We start from the raw sequence: 17,151 nt of genomic DNA, 5'->3' as shown, positions 1-17,151 counted from the left end.
CCATCATCTACAAACAACAAATATGTAGCTTTCACATCCACAAGGGTTGCTGTTCAGACACTGGTTGTGTAGTGCAATCATGAGCGGTAAGAGATAAGACAGATCCTTGATGCAAACCAACATCCAATCCAAATGTATTTATACCTGCAATGTGAACATAGCTATTGCTCCAGAAATACAGGAACCAAATGATAAGCAGCAGCAGCACAAGGACCCTGCACTGCTATAGCACCTCCCACAAGTCATTCTGGGTATGAGACCCTAATGCTTACTGCAGGTCCACAAAACACATGTAGGCCGCAGTACAGGTAAACTTCCACAACTCCTCCAGTATCCATGGAAGGGCAGAGAGTTGATCCAGTGTACCATGGCCTAGAAGGAGTCCACATTGCTTCTCCCGAATCAGAGGCTAGACTGTCAGATGAAATCTCCTTTCCAGCACCCTGGTGTAACCTTTCTGAGGGAGGCTGGTGTCAGCTTCTTTCTGTCCATTTTTTCTCGCTTTTGCAGATATGTGGGAGTAGCTCTTCCAGATGTGAGCGCTGAATAATTAACGTGGCATTCGCAGGACAACATCACTACATGTATGGGTTTCTCTGGCCTGTCCACCTGCCACCCTGGCTGCATGACCCAGCTAACAGCTTAGTGCCTTTGTTGAAATGAGCATCCAGTATATTTGAACTCATCTCTAATGACATGACTATAAACTCTGTCACTATCTTTTGAACTAAGGTGCTCGGCTACAAGTACACTCACAGGTCACCTTATGTTTGAGCACTCTTTGCTATGGACAGTCCATAACTACCACAGGAAACCAAACACAGTTCACAATTCATATTCAGACTAGGCACATAATTATTTCCAGTCATGCCCCTCCTGATCAACATCTGTCTATCATATAACAGCTAAAGCCTCCCAGCAGAAGTAAGAGTCAGTGGTTGAAACTATATCCAGCACCACATCTGCTGTTTCAGAGAAGGCTGAATCACCTGAATTGCCGTTAACTACATAGGAACAAATTACAGAAACTTTTCATTCATGCAACATGCACTAGCATTGCAGCACCTCTCTCATTTACTGACACACTCCAGTTGTACAGAATGCAGCTGGGACCTTATGAGCATTTCCCATACAAATTAGGCCTCTCCAACGGTCGATTCTTGGACAGGAGAGAAATCAACCACACTCAAGAAGTTTGGTTCTAGAACTAAGATTGCATAGAGCTAAGGCAATCTAAATCTAGCTGGCACTTTTAAACTCTTCCAGTACTTTTCTGTTAAACCCCTACCACTTTGCGCTGCTGTATTTTGCCGGGATTTCAGTCCCAGGTACACGTCTCTGTGTGACAAGTACTTCTGTACAACTGACTGACAAGTGTGTATTATCATGTTAGGTGTACATGTCTGTTTGGTCATCGCAGAAATAGCTGCAGTCCACCATTAAACCCCTACCAGTTGCGGGAGGTTTATCTGCTGTACACATACTTTGGACAGAACCTACTTTCCTTTTCACTGTAATAGTCAAGAGAGAATCCCCGGGCACTGTAGAAGGAGGTTAATGTAGGGGAATACCATTAGGACAGAAGGTGAAAGGAGTGACAGTAGTGGATATGCCTGGATCGGGCGATGTTTAGCATGTATAATTTAACACAGTACTGAGAAAGATGTGGGCCAGGTCTCCGGATTACTGTGCACTGCTGCCAGTTCAACAACTGCAACCTTTACAAAGTACACATTGCCTTGCAGCTGTATTTCTCAGCTACACGAGGTGCTCTGAACAAGTCTTCAGAGTTGTACTGCAGTACAATACACATAACAAAATATCGGGCTTGACAATGCTCATAGTCCCTGGTTTATTCAGTCAGCCGTCACATGCAAATGAAAGGAGTTGTTGTCCACATTATAAAACCTGCTATTGTGCAGCACTGCACAAGACATTCGTGTCTGCAGTACTGCTTGCCTGCCTGCCAATTCAAATCAAGACAAAACCTTAACCTTACCTAAGGCAATTGATTTTTTTCACATCACATTTGTCAGTCCTGCATAAATGATAACATAGCGCCGAAACACAGCAGTGCGAAAACGTAGTAGGGGTTTAATGGAAAAGTACCAAACTTCCTTTACAAGCTCTGTTTTATTTCCTCAGCAGAGAGGTGGCATAAGATAGGGTGGCCACGGTGACAGTGGTTAGCATTGTCACCTCACAGCAAGAGGTTCTCCGGTTTGATCCTCGGCTGGGGTGCTATCTGTGCGGAGTCTGCATGTCCTCCCTGTGGTCGCGTGGGTTTCCTCCGGATGCTCCGGTTTCCTCCCACATCCCAAAGACATGCTGTAGGTGGATTGGACACTCCAAATTGACCCTAGGTGTGTGTGTGTGTGTGTGTGTGTGTGTGTGTGTGTGTGTGTGTGTGTGTGTGTGTGTGTGTGTGTGTGTGTGTGTGTGTGTGTGTGTGCCATCATTTGAAGGTTGGGTGCTGGGCTGGCAACTTGACACTGTAAAACTCCACTGCCAATCATGAGTGGACAGGTGATCCACTGTGGCAACCCCTAACCGGGAAAAGCCGAAAGAAAAAGTGGAAGAAAAAGAAGAAGAGAGGTGGCATAAGATGTCCCAAAATCCAGTTTCAATTGCTAGAATTAAGTTCACCTTAATCTATTCCACTCATACCTGTCACTTCACTGGAATTAAGCCTGATCATAACCCTTTGCTACTGAGGTGCTGTGCCCACATGGTAGTCCTCAGATGCAAAATCATCAGAGATTTTCTTAAAAAGAAAGAGACTTTATTACAAATTCTTCCAATAATGGCACAGCTGGGGTTCATGTCACTGTAAGAAGATTAACACTGGGACGCAAAACCAGAATTATGTCTATGCGCTTCCACATTGTCTACCTTAGGTGGAGATACTTTCAGATCACACATCACCAGATGCATCACATCACTGTCTCACTAACAGCATGTCTCCTTCCACATCTTACCACACCTTAATTTTGGAATTGTGTCCAATTCTGAAGAAAGAGAAAGAAAAAATATGAAATTAGGGTAGCACTGTAGTGAAACTTTCATTAGTGTTTGACCTGCTGACATCTCTATATCTAAAGTAAGAAGTGAAGGATGGGATATAAGGGGGGTTTGAACCATGCTCTCAGACATATTCATGTTTTATGCTGCGGCAAGAGCCCATTTAATTCATTTAGAACAATTTTTCAACTTATAGAATGATTTTGTGTGTGTGTGTATCTGTGTGTTTATCTGTATATCTCTCTTTCTCTCTCTCTTTCTATATATATATATATGTGTGTGTGTGTGTGTATCTGTATCTCTCTCTCTTTATATATATATACATATATATATATATATATATATATATATATATATATATATATATATGTGTGTGTGTGTGTGAGTGGGTGTGTGTCTGTGTGTGTATATCTGTATCTCTCTCTCTCTATGTGTGTATTGGTCTACTTCATAGCATTGAAATTTCATATCGTTGAATTTTATAACATTGAAACTACAACATCTAAATCCCAAAACACTGAAAACCGAAAACATTGAAAACTCAGAACATTGAAAGTGTGCTTCATAACATTGAAAACTACAATGCATATGTAAATAACATCCTCTCCACCTATAACAACACCTAACTAACAAGCACACTTTCTACTATGTTTCTGCAGGGGGTCAAGCTCTCCTGCACCCCCATGTCGAAAAAAGTTAATTTCCTAACCTCACTGTATCATACACTGAGGTTAGGAAATGAACTTTTTTCTACTGTAGTGTGATTGGATTTGGTATATTTAATTTATGGGGGGGGGGGGGGGGGGTCCATGTGTCCATTTTTACCAAGGAATAAGTCATAAAAAATGTAGCTATATTTTCCTCACTGAGTGCCCCACTCTTCAACTACTCCTACTTGCCGAGTCTCATTAAGTCAAACACAATCACACAGAAAGGAACAACTTCTTTACATAGTGATCAGAGTTCTCCATAAAGGGATTCTTCATGATAGTGTAGCCCTGGAGTTAATATTCAAAGGTTGAATGGGGTTGTCAGGGGACACAGATTGGGTAGAGAGGAGCTTGCCCACTGCAAAATGATTATTGCAATAATTTTGCCATCTGTCATTGAGTAGCTTGTAACATAGTAGCTCAACTTATTTGGCTTTGTGATGGAGCTGGTCCTTTCAAAAGGCTAAACTCAATGAGCTTGTGTTCACTGAGGTTGTTTTATACATACATACACACACAAACAAACACACACACATGCACATACCCATGTTGTAATGCAACTTCTTTGTCTAATTCAAGGGAAAGGCAATGTAATGTGGTGCTTGAAGCTGTACCTGGTTACAAAGTGGTTAATTCTGTAACCATTCCTAAAGAGGATGCATCTGCCCCACCCATGCTCCCAATGTAAAAGGGAGAGAGGAAGTTCAGAAGGCAGTGAGGAAGGGCTTTCTGTGAATAATTAAGAATGAAGTCAGCTCAGGGGGTGTCCTGTTTGAGGGCTGTAAAGAAGAAGCAATTTGGAGAAATGGCTGGGTTTTTGCAGTTATAAAGAAAGACTGTTGAGTGCTGGTGATAGTGAAAGTTGTCCTGTACGTATCTACTTTTACTATATATCCCTGTTTATGCAGGCCAGTCTTATTTGGGGTGTTATTTTGTGTTAAAAACACGAAAAAATGATAAATGTCCTGAAAGTTTAAGACAAAAAATATTTTGTAATTTTCCAATAATATTGAAGCATCTTAGTATTATATTTAGCAGTAAAACTAGATCAGATAAAGTCTAAAATCCTAAGCTTTTACTTTGACTAAGCTGCTATTCAGCCATTTCCAATAATTGCAAGTACAGTTTGTCCTTTAAAATTTTGCATTTCTTTAAACAAGGTCCACATTGGCCATTTGAAAAATAAAAATGGAAATTCTACATGTATCCCAAGGTTACAATTTTGAAGTGTCGCCAAGAAAGTTTCTAATTGGCTTTATATACTGAAACACGTTTTGAAAGACAAAATGGTGTTTACAACTAGAAGGAAATTGGGTCCTTAGTTTCACATAATCCCAGAGTGGAAGCTGAAAGAAAGTCCTGACAGAAATTCTTTGCTGGGTATGTGCATGGACTGCCTGCAATTGATTCCTACCCTGGAGATGAGAACTACTGGATGTATAAAAAGGTAGCCATTTCTTTTTTTGTGTAAGATAATTTGTACAAACACTCCTTTCCACACACAGCAAGGAGCTATTTTTTTCATGGAACTGAATTCTTGCAAACTGAAAAATTGTGTGTTTCTTTCAAAAGTTGTATTTGCTGACGTATTCTTTTTATGTTGTCAGGAAGTAAAATCCTTGTTAAAGTGACTAATATATATATTATGTGCTCAGGGGGTGTTGTGAGGTCAAATTTCAAAAGCAGATTATAATAGATATACAACCCTATACATAGTTGTGTGTCTATGGGTCTACTTCTTTTGACCTAACTTTCATTTGCCTGACACTCATTTGCCTGACCCCATTTGACTGAAATTTCATTTGCCCGACACTTCATTTCACTGACAAGAATTATTAGCAAGAAAATCGAATATGCCCCCTTCCCCACTATAGTGCGACCCTGGAGTTAGAATATATAGTTAGGGGGGTGTGGGGGCACAGCCCCCCACTTCATTTCATATGATATTGTTAACTTTTGATGTAATATTGCTTAGTAAAAGAAAAGTAAGTGGGGGGCTTCGCCCCCCACCCCCTGTTGTGGGGGGCTGTGCCCCCCACCCCCCCTAACTATATATTCTAACTCCAGGGTCGCACTACAGTGGGGAAGGGGGCATATTCCATTTTCTTGCTAATAATTCTTGTCAGTGAAATGAAGTGTCGGGCAAATGAAATTTCAGTCATTTGGTCTCAGGCAAATGGGTGTCAGGCAAATGGGAGTTAGGTCAAAAGAAGTAGACCCATATATATATATATATATATATATATATATATATATATATATTAGATATACAACCCTATATATAGTTGTATATCTAATATATATACACACACAACTATGTATAGGGTTGTGTGTATATATATATATATATATATATATATATATATATATATATATATAATGAGAGAGATAATATAGTCCGCTTTTGGAATCTGACCTCACAACACCCCCTGAACATGCATTAATTCCCTGACAGCACCCATCCTGTCAGCATTATTGCTTGATGAACCAGCCTCAACACTCCACTCCTATATGCTAATGAAAAACAGTAAATAAAAGAAGCTGCAAAAAACAGGTTGGATCTCACAGAAAGAAAGGGATGAGCAGAGCAATGAGAAATACTATCTGTCACATTACTAGCTAGAATATGGGAAGAATGTGAGACATCATGCCAAATACTACAAACTAGTTGAGTCAGGTAGTGTTCTGTTTTGAGATGCAACACAGTGCTCAGCTTGTTGCGATTGTCAAACAATCACAACACCTACCTCTTAACTATGCCCATAAGTTTGGTTCAAAACTTTTCTCCACCCCTCATAAAATTGGATAGCTTTTAAAAATGTGTAAGTGAATAGTACCAGATTTCCACATGTCCTTAAACTGGTGCTTTTCCCTTTTTTTTTTTTTTTTTTTTTGCCATCCGTTCAGGATGGCCAAAAGAAAATGGTCATGTCTGCTAGCATAAAGGGGTGGGAGAGAAAAGAGGAGTATAGGATAGCGGAAAAGGATGAAGAGTAAGCAGAGGGAAGCACAGAGGTTGAGACTCCATGAAGAATGCAAGGGAAAGACAGGATAAACTCCCTTTTGTGAGGATAGTGTTATTTCTTTAAAAAACAGAGAGGATGAGAGAGGATGAGGGCTTAAGTATACAGGGATGGAAATAATTAGAATAGTTTGCAAGGCAGGCAAAAGTTAAAAAAAGTGCAGGGAAACAGGGGGTGGGGTGCATACCTCTCAAATGTACAGATTTTTGCAGACTGTCCAGATTTTTGCCTCATATTGTTGGTCTGTTTCTCATAAAATTGTGGTTTTCTGGCAAATCCTTGAGGATTGAAGTCCGAAAATAATGGCACATATTTGAGTTTCAGACTTCATGTCCTTCAGAAAATTCATGCTAATGCATAGCCTGTTTATTCTATCAAATTTCTAAGTTTGTAAGAGCAATATTTAAAGTGTCCCTATTTTAAGGTCTGTGTACCCCCATTATTTGTGCCTTTGTCCAGATTTTTTGCTCTCACAGGTTGAGTGGTATGATGGGGTGAAAAGGGATAGACACATACATACAAAGCACACAGAAATGGCAATAGGGAGGGTTGGACTACCTAAAAGATATGGGATATGATATACTGGGAAAGGGTCCGTGGTGCACCATGCAAAAGTTAGCTGGCCGTACAGAATGTAATTCAGCCTATATTCTGCAATGGCCACCTACTCGGGGCAGAATACAGGGCAGAGTAATAAGAACCACTGCCAGCTGATTGTTCAGTTAAGTAATGGTATGGGTGGTATCTCCTGCTGACAGAATGATTATCAGGGCCTTCTGCCCCAGCATATTTGGCTGCTGCAGGAAAGCTTTGATGCAGTCAGTGTTAGTATGCCTTCGCCCCAAAGAGTTCCTGCAGCTGTAGTTAATCTGCAATGTGCATGGCAAGACCATCTAACTGGGGGGGGGGGGGGGCATCACCCTACCCTAGTGAGGCTGCCAAATTCTGAGGTTTTGACTCCACCACTAGCAATAACAGAGGAAAACATCAGGGACCTATTGAGACCTCCTTCCTGTTTCTCATTGTACCTACATGGTGGAAACAAAATGAGAAAGTTACCAGAAGTGTAACATGCATCTGAAATATGGTCAGCTTTAAGCCTACACATCCTGCCTTTCTGATAAGTTTTTCCTGACTCCTGTACCTCTCAACCTCTTAGTAAAAGAAATCTGGACAAAGCCTAAAATAATGGGGGGACATGGGGCCAAAAATAGGGACAGAGTTTAAATATTCCTCTTATGAATTTAGAAAGTTACTAGATTAACAGGTTTTATGTCGGCATACATTTTTCTGAAGGATATGAAGTCTGAAACTGAAATGCTAGTCATTATTAAGTAACTTCAGTCCTCACTGATTTGCCAAAAAAGAAAACCTATTTTATGAGAAATTAACCAAAAATATGAGGCAAAAATCTGAACAACTGAGAGGTATGCTCCTGTGACAGCTCAATCTTTTAAGAAGTATCTTTTCCTGAACTGAATTATAAAAGAACAATACCTATGTTCTGCATTAGCCAGCTAGCCACTCTAAGCATTTTTCCCCAGTATCGTACCATATCCACTTTCTATCTGTGAACTTTTCATTTACCTCTTTCACCCTCCTCACTACTCCTCTAAGCTACCTGAAGACACCCTACCCTGCACTCTTTTTATCTCCTTGTCTCTCCATCCTTCCTTTTATGACCCTAATATCACCCACCTTCTCAATTACTAAAACATCACTCAGTTCCCCTCACTGTCTCTATGAATGTAGGTATGGTTTGTTTATAATTCAGTTCAGGAAAATATACTTCTTAAAAGGTTAATTATATAATCTCTAATATCTCTTTTAAATAGTTTATTATAATTATCTCAGGTCACATTTATTGCATACTAATCTATGTTGCAAATAATATGGCTAATGAGTTTTTCCTCACATTTTTCTCCAACTTGTGTTATTGGTTTTCATTGCAGTATACTATGAAACATATGTTCCGTGTTTTTCTCATTACATTTTTTATTCCTATATTTTGTAGTGTTACATGATACTTTACGATTTAAAACATCTGTAATTGATATTTGAAAGATTGTAATTGTGAAACTTTTCTCTCTGAGCCACTGCTGAAAATGGGCACTTTTTGGCCCAGTCAGACTTTCCCAGTCTTCTTCTTCTTTCAGCTTTTCCCAGTTAGGGGTTGCCACAGCCGATCACCTCTCCGTTCATGATTGGCAGTGGAGTTTTAGGGTGTAGAGTTGCCAGCCCAGCGCCCAACTTTCCACAGAAGGCACACACTCGCACCTAGGGTCAATTTAGTGTCCAATCCACCTACAACATGTCTTTGGGATGTGGGAGGAAACCGGAGCACCCGGAGGAAACCCACGCGACACAGGGAGGACATGCATACTCCACACAGAAGGCACCCCAGCTGAGAATCGATCCAGAGAACCTCTTGCTGTGAGGCGGCAACACTAACCACTGCACCACCGCAGCCACCTATCCAGTTAGACTTTCCAAGTAAATAAATTAACAGGAGATGACAGGTAGCCATTTCCCTTTTTAAAGGGTGGTGCAGTGGTGCTTGTAGGGGCTGATGTGGTGAATGAATCCAAGTATTTTTTCTGTTGCTTGTAACAGGACAATATTCTGGGAGGGGTGTGCTGCTATTACAGGGGGTCCATATTGTAGGCTAGGTTGTATACATTAATGGCTATGGTGCACCTAACCTCTGTGGTGAGGAAGCTAGAAATCCTGTAGGACACTTTCAGTCGGGTGATTACTTTTTCTACGTGGGGGGGGCAGGGTTTGATCAATGGTTTGATCAATGGTTATCTACTGATATGTTTGGAAAGATGTAAGTTGAAGGGGGGACCTGAGGGGTCAATGATAGTAAATGGAACATTGCACTAAAGATTCTGTATCATTCCTAGTAATATAGTATTAGTTTTGATAGTGTTAATAGAGAGTTTATTTTCAGCGATCCAGTTTCAAATGCATTTAATGCACTGTTGAAAAAGGCTGTTGATGGTTCTGTGGGTCCTGGCTACAGTAAAGACTGTGTAGTCTGTCTATGTTATGCAGTTGATGATGGGGAGATCCACTGGTAGGCTATTTTATGTAGTAAGCAAAGAATTGGGATCCTAGTACAGAGCCTTCTGGTATGGTACTTGGTTGTGACTTTTTCTGAATAACTGTAAAATTGTTTTTTGTAGTAGGAGAGAGTGGTCAACCATATCAAAGGCTCTTTTTTATGATGAAGGAAAAAGGTACATGTCTGGAGTCCTGCATACATATTTTTAAAACTTTGGTTAGTCAGTAAATAGCAGTGAAGGTACCATAGTTGGGGCAAAATCCATGTTGTCTAGCACTCGGAACGTGCTACTTTAAAATCTAGGATAGACTGTATCCATAGATAAGCTTGTCAAGTATTTTTTTGAGAGGATAAAGATAGTCAGCGGAGCTTGATTCATTTGTTGAAGTGGGGTTGGTCGTTTTGGGAAGAGGTATAATGAGGGCATGCTTAAAAACTATAAGGTAACGTATTGTTGTAAGAAAAAGGTTAAAGATGTATGCAGAGGTATTGATTGCCAAGCTGTATGATGAGTGGGCGTATAAGGAGAAATTCACACAGGAAAGAAGTATCCAGTTTTAAAAAAACAAAAATAAAAAAACTGAGAAACAAGAGATCTTAAAACTTCATTGATGAGCTCAGACACAATAATTCTCAAAAATCATGAAAATCGGGTAGTGTTCCAAAGCAGCAAGCCTGTATTTGTCACAGACAAGTGATCCTCAGTAACAAAAATCAGAAATATTTAAGCAATAACCCATGCCTGGGTGTGGGTAATGCTTGATTTACCCACGGTTGGTGTGGCCAAAGACAACTGTGGGTAAATCCAGCATTACCCACACCCAGAAGTGGGTTATTGCTATTATACAATGACATTATTTATGAAAAAAATATTTAATTTTTCTTAAATAATGGCATTGTATAATGCCTCTTTGCTGCCCTTCCACAGCTGTCCAGTATTCTGCGGCAGTTCTGATGTACTGCGCATGTGTATGGTTACGCAGTACATTAGATGTGTGTGTGTGTGTGTGTAAGCGGAGAATGGAAGATCTCCGTTGCTTTTAAAAACTTGTCTCGCTGTGTTAAAAGAGTTTAACACAGTGAGAGCTTTAAAATAAAGAAACCGAGATTTTCCTTTCTCCATTGCTTTTTTTAAAGCTGCTTCGCTATGTTAAATGAGTTTAACATAGCGAGATAACAGCAATGGAGCTCTTCCGTTCTCCCTTGCTGTCCAAAAAAAAAAAAAAAAAAGATTTGTACTAATGGAAAAGTCCAGGCGACTGGACCTTTTTCCATTTGTATAAGTCTTTGATTTACAACGTACACGCTGACCAATCAGCGTGCATGTTTTGGAATATTAATGGGGGGGGGTTGTTGTATAATTTACAATGTTAAACACACATATAATATACTTAGAAGTAGGCATGGAAAATAGAAGTATTGTTTACTTTTAAACCAGCCTATTCAAAGCAACCAATATAAACAGGGTCGTAAAAAGTGCATTTTAGAACAGCTTGTACCCACCCCACACACACACACTACTACTGATTTAGGTCAAACTAAATCCTAGTTAAGGAAAACACCACCTATCTATTTGCAACCCACATTCCAAAATCAAGATTTGCTCAGGTATCCAACTTTACAAACTTTTCTAAGACTTGTTTAAAGCACATGGCTTTGAAGTAGAATTTGGAGTAATCAAGAACACTGTGTAACTGGGGGAGGGTGCTGGAGGGTTGGTATTAAGAATCCTTAGTATGCAAGCTGGTGGACTGGAAGTATTTGCAAGTTGTTGTATTAGGTTAAGAGGGAGTAGATTTGATTTCATCACACATTATTGGTGTGTGCCCAATGAGCAATCAGCTAAGGCAAGTAAATGTTGCAAATTTAAACAGATGAAACTGCTAGTTAAGAGGGAGTAGATTTGATTTCATCACACATTATTGGTCTGTGCCCAATGAGCAATCAGCTAAGGCAAGTAAATGTTGCAAATTTAAACAGATGAAACTGCTAATATATCTGAAGCAACTCCATTTTTTAGAATACTTTACATAAATAGGATGCACAAAAAGCATGCTAAAATATGTGCGACATATTTTGTTAAGAGGTGTGCAAAGCCCCATGTTTCACTGTCTGTGTATGTGTCTTGTATGCCTGGTATGAATTTTAAGCATGGTGAAGTACAGAACTACAGAGAGACACTGGTGATACCTGACTCCTAACCTGGCCGTAGTCTACAGATATCAGTAGAGTGGTCAGCTGTCATGGTACTGGTGTATAGTCACAGTCTAGATGTGGTCCTTGATGGGCATTACTGTGAGGGGAGGTGAGTATCCACTGCAGTTCCCTAGTACACTGTATTTGTGTGTAATGTAGATGGTGGAAGAATGCCCAGTAACTGCTGTAATAAGTTTATGAGAGTGATGATTGTAAATGAAGGATATCTGTTTAAACTGAGTAACATGGAAAAGATACCTAACCAAGAGGATTACTGGCCTCAAACAGTTGCCCTATGCAGCACGATCGAAAAAGCTAGGACTGTTCTCTGTTGCATACCGCTTTCTCAGAGGCGATCTCTGTCTAACGTACAGAGCCATGTCCAACCCAGAATTGTTGAACATGCTCCATCTTAGCAAAACCAAATCTACTTGAGCTACACGCTCTAGGGATATAAACCTCAACACAACAATGAATAGAACATGCTGGAGGGATAGATTCCCTTCGCAGAGACTTCCCTTACTATGGAACAGGGTCCCGATCTACAAGACAGAGCCCCTCACTATCACTCTTCAAGAGGAACCTTGATGAGTGGATGGGTAACAGAAAGTTCACACTGGGGATCACACCAACAGCACTACTAGATAGGGGCCAAGGGTACTAGCTGCTAGTACAAGGGTCTAGGGAACTACTAAAGGGGCGGTGAATACCGCCCAATGTGGCTGGGCTAATATATGCCTTCGGGCAGATAGCCCAGTACCAACCTATGAACCCATAAATAAATGGAATGATCACAGAAATTGTCAGAGTTACTCATGGGTTATAGGCAGGCCATGGCTGTTGATGTATAACAGTCTTTTATTTGTCTACTAACAAATTTTCTGAATGGCAGTGTGAATTTAGCAACTCATTTTACGTGAACAGTATATCTTTTTCCCTCACATGATGCATATTTCCATCTTACTCCATGCAGCTATGTTGTGTTTGGAGGGGCACATAGTGTATGCTGCAAAAGGGCATTTATATCCTCCTTTGTGGATACTGCAGACTCTGGGACAATTTGTATCCATATTTGTGCAAAGTGTGTGTGGTCTGTAGAATTTGTCCCTGTGCAATGCATTACACATGAGTTGGGGGCTGTCGGTGTACACTGCTTACTGGCATGTTATTGATACATTAGCCAGAGTTGAAATGCATTGCTGTAACCACATGGGACAAAACAAAGCTTTACAGACAGATGTGTATTGTCCTGTTGTAAGTACACTGGTGTAGTCCCATTAGATTGCCAGATGGGTGTCACTACTGTGTGTTTGCTCCTGTAGCTGCTGGGGCTAATGACCTAACAGCAGTCCAGTTTCTAGTGGGGACTGAAGCATGAAGTATCAAGATGTAGAGATGTGGTCAGTGCTCCACAGTTCGTGGTACTGTATTGGTGTAACACTGAATGAGTTGGTGCACGTCTGCCTGATTTGGGGGTAGTAATGGGAACTAAAGAGTGGACATGATGGCTTACAAGAACTATAGAAGTAAAGTCTGGACAGATAGGAGTTGGATGTACTGAGCAGTAGGGAAATATGTTGACTAAATGCCCTAAATTGGTGTTGTGGGCTAAGATAAAACTGTAGCTCATCTTGCATGAAATGCCTCCAAAATGACAATGACCCTGAAACAGCTTTTATGTTTGCAAGTCACATTACAGAAGGGTTGGTAAGTGGGTTTAAATGGTTTTAGTAGAGTATGTTATAAATGACTATTAACATTAATTGAGCAGGACAAGTGTGCATACAGGTACGAACTGTGACAATTGTAATTTCATTGTGCTTTATAAGGAATGCAGTTCGTAATCTCAAAAATATTCCATAATGTAAATGTTTACTAAGATATACATAACAATGCAATGTTTATACAATGCAGATGTTCACACTGATCGCTACTCTTAAGCACACAAAAACATTTCATTATTATGTTCATATCTGTATAAACTAACACAGCTGACTTTGTGCTGAAACATTATTACTAAATGTAAAAAAAATAAGCTTGAGTAGCGAATATGCATTTCAAATTGAACATTTTATTATTTATTTATTTGACATTTGTTTACCAGGTTAGTCCTACTGAGTTACATAATCCATTTTCAGTGGAGGCCTGGGCAGAAAAGCTCCACATATAAAACTTTTTGTTACACATATACACAAGCTCCACATTTATAACCTTGTTACACACATATACAATAGGATACAAATATAAGAATATATAAATGGATGAATTATAGGCAGGCACTTAGGGTTACTTTTGTAGTAATAGAATATTTACAGTTTACATTCATTCACAAATTGAAATAACTTGGGGTAAATAGTATTTGCTTAGAGTGTGCCCGAGTAAAATGATGGAGTTGGCCAAATGAAATATTAGTCCTCGGGTGAATGAGTAAAATGCTAGAAACAGAAAGGTGCATAGTTTCCAAAAGTTTAAGGTGATAGTAGATTAGCTTAGGAGGTGTATTGAGGGAAAGAAGTAGATTAGACTGGAGTAAGGCATGGTCATAACCATGATTTGTTTAGATGTTCTTTTAGGGAGAGTTTAAAGTGAGGGAGGCTAGGAGTTAGCCTAATTTTAGGTGGGAGGGTGTTCCATAACTTGGTGATAGAGTATGCGTAAAGTGATTTTCCTTGGTTTCTGGAAGATTTGTAGGTTTCAAGAAGGTTTTTGTCTTATCTGAATGTTCTGTTTGGTTTGTAATGTTGGATTAAGTTAACTAGGGTAGGACAAGCAGTGGGCCTATAGAATAGTTTGTGGATTGTAGTTAGGTGTGTACAAGTAAGCTGGTTTGCTAGTTCAAGCCAATTTAGTTCTTTTAGTGGTATACAGTGATATGTACTGTAGTTGGAGTTTGTTGCAAACTTTGCTACTTTATTGTAGCATTGTTCCATTTTGGTCTTTGTGAGTTTTGTAGATTGGTTAGTATACAGGAACCATAGAATAGGGAGGGCACCAGGAAGGTTTTACCAGGGTGGTCCTGGTAGAAGTGATAAGAAATTTTGTTTCTGTAGGGGAGTCCTAGATTTATGTGTCTGTCATCTTGATGTTTTGTTGGATATGAAGGTCAAAGTGGAGTTTATCCATAATAACACCTAGGCGTTTAGTTTGTTGTACATTTTCTTTGATAGATTTGTCGCCTATGAGAATATTTAAATTTGTCTGGGCTGAGGGTGGTATTTTTGGGGTGACAGACTATAATTTTTTGGGGGGGTTAGAAAGAGTTGGGACTTTGCGAGCTATGATTTAAGTTGGTGTGAATGATTGTTGGGTTTTGATTAGCAGTTCTTGGAGAGTAGGAGAGGTGCAGATTAAGATAGTCATCTGCATAATGAATTAATGTTCCTTGGGTGGAGGAGGTCTGTAGATTAGGTCTGTAGATTATTGGTGAATATGTTAAACAGTAGGGTTCCTAAGATGAATCTTTGAGGGACTCCTGTAAGATTTTGTAGGAAGGGGGAGAGTTGGTTAGACCATTTGACTGCTTGTTTCTGATCATGTAAGTAGCTTTGAAACCACTGAATGTGGTAGAGCAGCATCATAGTTTGGATAGTGTGTCTAGCGGTAAGGTGTGTGAAACTGTGTTGAAGGCTTTTGAGAGGTCCAGGAATACTGTGGATACTAGGCATCCATTGTACCTGGCTATGTTTACTGTGTTTGTGAAGGATAGTAGTGCAGTGGATGTGCTATTATGATCTGAAGCTGTGCTGAGCCTGAGTGAGCAGGTTATTTTGGAGTAGATATTTCATTAATTGTTGGTGAATATACTTTGCCATGATTTAGGATAACTGGGATAGGATTACTATTTGGTAGAAAGTAGATATTTCTGTGAAGTGTCCTCCTCTATGAATTGGCCTTATGTATGACATTTTCCATATTGTAGGGAGTGTGGTCTCTGAGAGTGATCTGTTTATCAGGATGCTGACTGGATACACAACTGAGTCCTCAGCGAGTTTTAGGTACTGCGGTGGGAGGTTGTCAGCTGATACAGAGCAGGGTTTTATCTTGAGTTGTAGCATTTTTATTGTAGAGGTGCGTATGGGCTAAAAGGAGAAAGTAGTGTTGGGGTTATTTTGTTGGTTATTGGTGTAGTTATGAACTTGGTCTGTTGTAGGTGGTGTTGCTTTATTCTTGTTAGTGTGTACATTTGGCTGGGGGTGTCCTGAGTTAGTATTGGAGGTGAGTAGGTCTGATATAAATTTTATGAAGTATTTGTTGAATTCCTGTGCTATTTGTGATGGGGAGGGCATTAGGTGAAGGAGAGTGATCCTTGTTGGTTCTTGGGTTGAGGAGGGTAGTTAGAGTGCCAAAATGTTTGGAGGGTTGTGTTTGTGTTGTAGCTGAAGGTTTGAGTAGTAGGTTTCCTTATATTTATCCACTAGTTTTCTAACTTTGTTGCATAGTGTTTTAAAGGCTTGGAGATTTTGGAGGGTTCTGTTATGTTTCCATTTATTCCATGCTGTGCCTTTGTTTCATAAAGTCAATGCAGTTAGTGGTAATCATGGGGTTTTTGTTTTCTTCATTCTTTGTTCACACAGGGTGAGGCTATCAATTATTTTCAGGAAGATGGCATTGAAGTGTTGTACAGCATCACTGAGGGGTAGGATTTTTAAAGGTGTCCAGTTAATACTTGTATTATACTTAACCAACAAGCACTCAATTTAATATTAAGTCTAGTAGTATCTGACTGTTTTTATGGAGCATTTGTTAGGACAGTGGGTGGTGGCTCTAATGTCAAAAGCTGGAAGATTGTCACTTAGTGAGACTGAGAGTGTACCCGAGGAGGATAAGTTTGAGGGGTGAGATGCAATAATCCACTCTAAGATGGAGTGGCTAGTAAAGTCTTCATTGAGCCCGGTCGGGTTGGTGGTTAGTTGTTTGAAACCGTACAGGTTAATACTTGTGGTAGGGGAGTTTTGTAGTAATGGTTTGCCAATTTATATTCACATCACCTAGGATGACTGTTTTCTACCTTGATGTTTTCAGTAGTCCAGGACATTATATCTTCCAGCACTGGTATATTTCCGGGAAGGATGTAGACTATGATGATACAGATTTTTTTTTTTAGAGTTGTTAAGGTTTAGGGTGCTTATTAGTT

The 17,151-nt window shown here is 39.8% G+C and overlaps 1 protein-coding gene across 1 annotated transcript in view; it reads left to right on the top strand.

Annotated features, from left to right (window-relative positions):
- Nucleotides 1-4,462: 4,462 nt before the first annotated feature.
- Nucleotides 4,463-17,151, top strand: part of NFAT5 (nuclear factor of activated T cells 5) — a 1,437,387-nt gene continuing 1,424,698 nt past the window's right edge. The window contains exon 1 of the mRNA XM_044081909.1: nt 4,463-5,178. The gene's annotated coding sequence lies outside the window, so the exon portion shown is untranslated. The remainder of the gene's footprint in view (nt 5,179-17,151) is intronic.

This window comes from Protopterus annectens, chromosome 8.part1, assembly GCF_019279795.1.
Source record: "Protopterus annectens isolate FY-2018-M chromosome 8.part1, PAN1.0, whole genome shotgun sequence".
Lineage (NCBI taxonomy): Eukaryota > Metazoa > Chordata > Ceratodontiformes > Protopteridae > Protopterus > Protopterus annectens.
The sequence above is the reverse complement of the archived record's forward strand: the minus strand, read 5'-3'. Positions and strand labels throughout refer to the sequence as shown.